We start from the raw sequence: 7,970 nt of genomic DNA, 5'->3' as shown, positions 1-7,970 counted from the left end.
TGTTATTTTTCACATACAGTTTCTTACGGCACGTTAAAATCACGTAAGATTAGCATGCAAAAGTAATAGAGAACAGAACTGAGAACTTCAGAAATACGTGAAAGAGAGCAGCTATGGATTTCTTCCTTCGACTCAACGGTTATATAAACGAGACACTCTCTGTCTCACGTGTTACCGGAAGAGATGTGTTCTACCTGATTTACGAATGCAAAAGGAGCGATAAATCGACTCTCCTTTCGACACCGAGGACGAAGACAGTTCATCTTTTCTACATTCGCAACTCACACGCGCAAGTATCGGAATTCTGCCGATAAATCGTAGCTCCCAACGGAAAAAGTCTTAAATAAAATCGAGCATCCTCAATAAAGAAAAAAGTATATCAAATCTGATTCACATGACAGTCACATCAAAATAAAGAGATTTCGTCTATTTTAAGTTTATCAGTCGTATTTCAAATGTAAAATGTCTTAAATAACGCGGACAATTTACATAAAAATAAATAAAACTCTTATATAAAAATAAATAATACTCTTAATGTTAAAATCATTGAAAATAATAAAAACAATCGTTAAATCTTCAAAATTATTCTTCACATATCTATTTATATTGTTTATCAGTTATTGAAAGTAATTAGTTTTCTATGTTCCTAGTTCTGAATATTTTCTGAACTGTAATTTTAATATAATATAATTTTATTTTTCAGACCGCCCATTTCCACTCTCTGTACGTTTGTTCATCACAAAGACATTAGTAATTGTGCAATTAGTAATTGCACAATTGAAACAAATTAATTGCTATCCGCAATCATTATCGCCATTGTCCCACGGTATCGACATTTGGGAGAAGAACACCGATGAAATATCAATGCTGAGTGCGCCGTTGAATCAACTGTGGCTGCATTGTATCGCCGCGACCATTCAAGTGTTCGACAAAAGACTTAGGAAATTGGTTAATTTTTCTGAGATGACAGGGAGGAAGCTATTCCGAGATGTCGATGTGGAACGTGTCCGTATACAATTTCTGAGATGCATTTTGGATACAAGACGCCGTGCCTCTATTCTCAATGAAGCGATTTCGTGAATCGAGGGCAATGCAATTTTCGACGATGTATGTATGTCTATGTTATTACGGTTCTCGCGAACTTTCCGGATCAGCGAATCTTTTCGAAGCCACGACGACTTTATTTATTCGATTCTAAGGTTGTTCTTAATACACAGTCGTTATATCTCACCGTTGATATTAAAATTTTACGATTTTGAGTTGATGACGTATGGAAAAGTGTTAAGGATATACGTTTTAAAATCTTTTGTGGAAAGTTATCATAAATTTAAATTTTTTAAAGATTAATAAACTTATACATAATAACAAGTTTAATATATTTATTTTATATTTTAAATTCTTAATTCATAAGTATAATTAACGTGCAAAATTGAACATTTCTATAAAGATATGAATGCTACATTTATTTCGAAGTTAATTTTGACTTCAGTAATAAAACTATAAAGCTATAATTAACCAACTGCATATATTCGGATAACGGGTTTCCTCGGAAACGTCTTTCAATTAGAAGGTGCACGGCAAGCGATCTAAAGCGGTGCTTAATTATAACGACCGCCGTCGCGGTGTGCTTTCGCAAATCCGAACAATTTCACGACCACACTTCTATTCTCGCGTGCAATCGGAAATCAATAAATGAACAAAAACGTTATTTTAAGAGCAATCTTCGTTTACAGATATAGACCATATAGATATCATTTCACGTCAATAAATCAAGTATATACACTCTATATATGATAAAATCAGGAAATCACTATAAGGGATCAATGTTATTTTTATTATTTTTATTTGTAAAATTGTTAAGCTATTTTTCATAGTATAATAAAAAAAATTATATTAAATTAATATCATCAATATTTAATTAATAAAAGGAGATCTTAGTGTTTAACACTTAACTCAAAGTTAATAATTAACTTAATAAGAATTATATATCCATGAATTTATTACAATCGTAGATATCTTCCAAAGAGAGTCTCAACAAAGCTTTGCAAATTTATGTGCGGCCGCAATTTACACAGAAATATTTGTAGCGTTAAATTAGGATGGTAAATTGGGTAAAGTAGGAGACTTCTTATCCAGGTATCCTCATTTAACGCTGCAGTAGGAGATTATTTAATAAATCAGTGCCATTAAGGTACATTATAAATGCTAAAAGTACGAAATGTGCTCGCCTGTAGGTATGTGCTAAAACTTATTACTGTAATACCCCTCCTACGTATGCATTCAGTATTGCCCTGTTTCGGTACAAATGGGATTTCATCAGGCGAAGGTAATAAGAACCGAGAGCCACGTCAGAAATCTTGAAAATTATTGGCGTCAAAATGGAAAAACACGCGCGCGACAGAATATTCCGCACAGCACAGAAATTTCTTGCGAGGGAAATAATCCAAAATAAAATGATGCATTTCAACCACATATATTTTATCCGAAGATTTAAGAAATATATATAATAACCTTGAAATATATATAATATTATATTAATTATAATCAAAAATAAAATTTCAATGTATCGCAACTACATATTTTTCATTTGAAAATTAAAAAAAATATAGATTAATCATGAAATATAAAATTAAACATTTAATACATCGTTAGAGATTAATTTAAAATAATTTTGAAGCATTACTAATTTACGTAGATTATTTAGAAAATATAAAAATGCAATTTGAAGATATTTAATTATTACGCAGATTGCAATAGAATGGAGATGCATACAGCCAGCGTACATTTATCGCATTTAAAGTCTACGCCTGTCGAGATAAATACGGCAAACAAATCGTAAAACGTGTGCGTGTAGAAGTAACCTTGAGTCACTTGTAGTCATTACTTCAATTCCCGCGATCTTTGTGCTCGCTTTGAAAATGATTTCGAACGATTTCGAACGAGTAGCGAACGCGCGTTACAATGAGCGCACAACAAGTGAACTAATAAATCACTGACATCCTTGGAATGTTTTTGATTGTCGGCGGTTCGTCGAGAAGCCGTGGCATGAGAAAGTGCATAAGATCCACTTACGATCTCGTATGCCGTCAGAACTCGTGTGAAAAATGGCAGCAGCAACGAGCGGCGCGACGGAGAAGAAAAAGCGGACGAGAGCGTTACAAGAGGAAGCCGTGCGAGAAAACAAGATCACGTTGAGGGACGATTTCGCCTAGAAGCTACGGGATTTCGCCTAGACGGCAGTATGCACGAGGGATTTATAAACTTTCCAGTACCGTGAAAATTTACTCCGTTACCTGTCCGCGAACTTCTTCCTTGCGGCTCGAGCCGGTTGCGGGCTGAAAATGAATCGACTGGGCTGAGTGGTTCCATAAATCCCGGAGTGCAGCGGAATAACGCTACCGGGACGTTGACAAATGTAAATAAGATTGAACTCACGCCGTGCCGGCTTTAAAGCGCGAATCTAGACGAGTGAAAAAAAAAATGGAAGCTTTGAATGTTGGATGAACGAATATATCTTTTCCTTCAGGAATAAGTGAAGCAGCATTACGCCTAGAAATGTGCAAAAGATCTTTTGATCTTTGGTCGAAATGAATCGAATCAAATCGAATCGAATCATTGAAACGTAACTTTGAAATACAGCATAATTATTGTGTTACGTAAAATTTTAATATATAGATAACGAAAAATATTTCTATATAAAAAAAAAGAATAATGATTATTTGATATAAAGTAATTTTTAATATACGCGTTTAATCAAATCTCACTTGATTCGATTCAATTCGTATTCGAATAGTTTGCATATCTCTGGTTACATCCAATAGCCCGCATCATTGACAGGTTATTGAGTTACGTAAATAAAATTAAGAGAATCAAGATTGGATTTTATGTACGTGAGAGCCGTTTACAAAATTGAGAACGGAAAAGTTGGATAGACTGAAAGAAATTTGGATTCCGACATACGTTGAAGCTCTCCTTACACGAAAACTGTGGTCGGCGATCGAAATAAAAACGTTCAAATCACTCCGAAACTTCAAGACGCTATCGCCGAATAATATCCGTGAAAAGAAAAGAAAATTTTATTATTCCTCTGGGAGTGTTAGTCTGTGAAATTGGCATGCTTTCACATAAACTATTTAATCGATGATGATAAATATAGTCGAGCAGAGAAGAAGTTGTCAGTTCTATTTCCAGGGAGCGTATCAACATTGGTATAAATCTCTTTGCGTGATTCTCGTTCTTCAACAAAGCTCAAATTTGTTGGCTCGCGCAATCGATAATGTTCAAAGGACCCCCAAGGACTTGATAATATAGGTACCGGATAAGGCGAACATTGTGACACAGTATTCGGCCGGTCTTGCCATCGTTGGCCTCATTAGCGATGCACATGGTGCCGCGCGTCCGTCGCGTTTGAATATCATTTAAATATCTTGTAACAACCTTAAACGCGCCTTCGTCATTATAAAATCGATGCTTCCAATCTATCCATTTTATCAAATATCGCAACAGCAGGAGCCAATTTCGTTAAGATTCCGATGTCGAAATCGGAATAAGGACGAAAATTGCTGTCGCGACAATATGAAATAGATTCGTCAGAGATAAGGAGCCAATTTTCATCGCTTAGGAGTGGACGACCGCTTCGAAAGCAAAAATAGAATGACAGGAGAGACAGTGGAGACGGATGCGGGAGTGCGAGACGGTACGACTTGTAAAAAAAAAGGGAAAAAGAGGAGATAAAGAGGCACACCTCTCTCTCTCTCTCTCTCTCTCTCTCTCTCTCTCTCTTCTTCAGTCTGAGGAGTCCGCGGAAAGGCTGTCGACGATTCTTCTTCCTTCAGGAACTTTTAATTTCCGGTACTTATCGGGGAGGTAGAGCGATTCGGAAAAGTAACAAGCGTGTGGTGGTTGGAAACTCGCGGGGGGGGAGGAGGAGGACAAGAAGAGGGACGGCCGACTTATCGTTTACAATGATAGTCGTCGCGCCGCGCGCACAGGGATCGCAATTGAGTTTCGTTCGGCGATACTGAAAAGCTCAGCGCCGCCGGCTGCGAGCTCTCGCTGGCTCCAGCTATTGATCGAAGGCCGACCGACCTGGGTCAGAGTATAGCGGTGTGGACTGCATCGGTGCAAGCCGGTCTACGTGTGCAGCGCACGAGTGTGGGTACGTGCACCCTTGCCGACGCGCTGCACACACCGGCGTGGAGCCGCGCCGCTGCACACACCGACAACGCCAGGGTCGTGACCAGGAATTTCACCTCCTCAGGCGAAATGCTGAAACAGCATTCTCCCTCCTTGCCCTCGCGATACTTCAAGCCTTAGGCAATCCGACAAAATTTTTGGGAATCAATGCAACCGACGGGTATTTCGTACAGTAGTATATATTGTAGGCGTAAGACAATAAGTGAAAAATGGATGAATGATATAACAATCACAAAAATGCACGGAAAGAACGGTTTTTTTCTGGAATATCTAAAAATTTAAGTAGATCTTTTTTAAGTAGACAGACCTGAAAATAATTTTCAGATCGAATTATTAAAATAATTATGTATAACGTTCAAGTACGATAAATGGTGTTGTAAAAAATATTGATATTCAGCAATCATTTAGAACGCATGATAAAATTACTTTGATAAAATTATTTTACGGTTCAATAAATTATTCTCAAATCAGTATCTACGCAGCTCTAAATTTGTAGATACTTCAGCAAAATTATTCTTTCTGTTGGAAATTATAAAATTATTTTTCTCAAATATTCGAGGCTATTTTTATGAGAATAGTGACATAATTGGAATAAAACATTTCATTATTATATCGCATACACATACACACACACTATAAAATACTTTATAAAATCGCGAAAGAGTAGAAAAGCTCCTCAACTTTTAGTTACTTACAACTAATAAAAATTATTAATGCTTTGATGTTTACGCGGTTCTAGTTACAAACTTTATAATGTAAAGAATTATTAAAATTAAAATACATCATAAAGTTTGAGCATGCTTTTGAAAGTTGCAACCCCTAAAATTTTCACCAGGACCATTTCAGCAGTTTCGCCCTTAATGCCGTCCCTGTACGTTGCACACAAGCAACGGCTGCATTGACTGCATCTATTCTCCTTAACCGTGCCACGAACCAGCATGAACGACCGCGCGTTATTTACCTTCCCATTTAACTCTCGCGTAGTCTTGTATAAATATATACATCCGTTCTGGTCCCGGTGAGGTCACGATAAAATTTACACCGGAAAAAAGCGACGACGCGCGGAATGGTCCATCGGAATTCCGGTAATACCAGATCGGTCCGCTAGCGCCGGAATTCGCGGCCGGGCACGCGACCGCCGCGCCGCAAAGAGGGATGCGCTCCGAGAGCCAGAATGCAAATGCATCCATACGTAAGATACATTGGTACTTGATACTTTGGCCCCGTTTCATTTCAAAATGCAAGTCGCCGTTAAATTCCAGGCATATTATATGTGTTGGAGTTACACTATTTGATAATAATCTATAATAGAGCAGAGAGCAGAACGGTAAGTCACGATAATATCAAATTGACGTTAAAATGAATCGTTAAAATGAACGTTATTAATTGAAGGGTGACTTTTAATAATTTTAATTAAATAAACGTTATTAATTGAAAAGTGACGTTTGAAACTGACGTTAAAATGAATGTTATTAATTAAAAGGTGACTTTTAATAAACATTTTGGAGTTATTTTGACGTCATTATTTATTGTTATGATAACTTGTATTCTACTGAACCTCTTGTTAATTGTTAGACATCTAATATATGAGAACAAATATTTAAATATCAAACAGAAAAATATATTCTCAGCACAAATTTTTATTATTACAGTAAAATGTATTTTTTTTTTTTTTTTTAGATAATATATCGTACGTAACATAAAATATTTAATTAATCTGAATATCAGATATATTACTATTTTCTCAAATTATATGTCCCGACTATTAAAATATTAATTTATGTTTACATTTCTATATTCATATATAAATATAGTTATCAGTATCTAGTTTACTACATCAATTTATGCATTATATGAAATTTCAATTAAAAAATACAATATTATACTACACGAGTATCGTGCGATTAAAAAATACAGTATCTAAACAATCAATGAAAAAACAGGCAATTAAGAGCCTAGATTTGCAGTAATTGGAGCGATTATATCAACATATATTTCTCAATACTACACACACACACACACACACACACACACACACACACACACACACACACACACACACACACACATATATATATATATATAATACAAATACCGAACATTTCGGCTTAATTCAAGCCATCTTCAGCAGTGTAGTACAATAAAATCTCTTGATAAATAATTCGAGACATCTTGGTAGTCTCGTATAATACAACTTCCTTAATTCAAAGTGCGAGCTACTGCACTTCGTAACTGCACAATAAAATATTATAAATTAAATCGCGATCATTTTATTGTGCAGTTAGACTTAGTCTAACAGCTAAATGACAGTTATATATTTCAAATTTAGTAATCTGAGAGACTCCCTTGCTGCACTCGATTACTTTGATTTACGACTACTTGAATTGTATTAAGGAAGTGGTATTATATGAGACTACCAGACGTCTCGAATTATTTATCAAGGGATTTTATTATACTACACTGCTGAAGATGGCTTGAATTAAGCCGAAATGTTCAGTATTTGTTTTATATATATATATATGTATATATATATATATATATGTAGTATTGAGAAATATATGTTGATATAATTACTGCAAATCTAGGCTCTTAATTGTCCGTTTTTTTCATTGATTAATTGTTTAGTTTTTATCTCAAAAGCTTAAATTTAATTATTCTTTTTTAAATATAGCATCGACAGATGTTTGAATATATAGGTTACACGTGTATTTTCTTCTTCGTGTGTTGACTCACGAATTTAATATTTGCGTCTAACGAATAAGCGACTTACCTCG

General features: G+C 35.5%; 1 protein-coding gene across 4 annotated transcripts in view; it reads right to left on the bottom strand.

Moving 5' to 3' along the window:
• Positions 1–7,970, bottom strand: part of LOC108746041 (calmodulin-binding transcription activator 2) — a 59,360-nt gene that overhangs the window by 17,827 nt on the left and 33,563 nt on the right. The gene's annotated exons all lie outside the window — the stretch shown is intronic.

The sequence above is a fragment of the Trachymyrmex septentrionalis genome, unplaced genomic scaffold (genome assembly GCF_001594115.1).
Source record: "Trachymyrmex septentrionalis isolate Tsep2-gDNA-1 unplaced genomic scaffold, Tsep1.0 scaffold16, whole genome shotgun sequence".
NCBI lineage: Eukaryota > Metazoa > Arthropoda > Insecta > Hymenoptera > Formicidae > Trachymyrmex > Trachymyrmex septentrionalis.
This window is presented reverse-complemented; position numbering and strand designations above follow the sequence as displayed.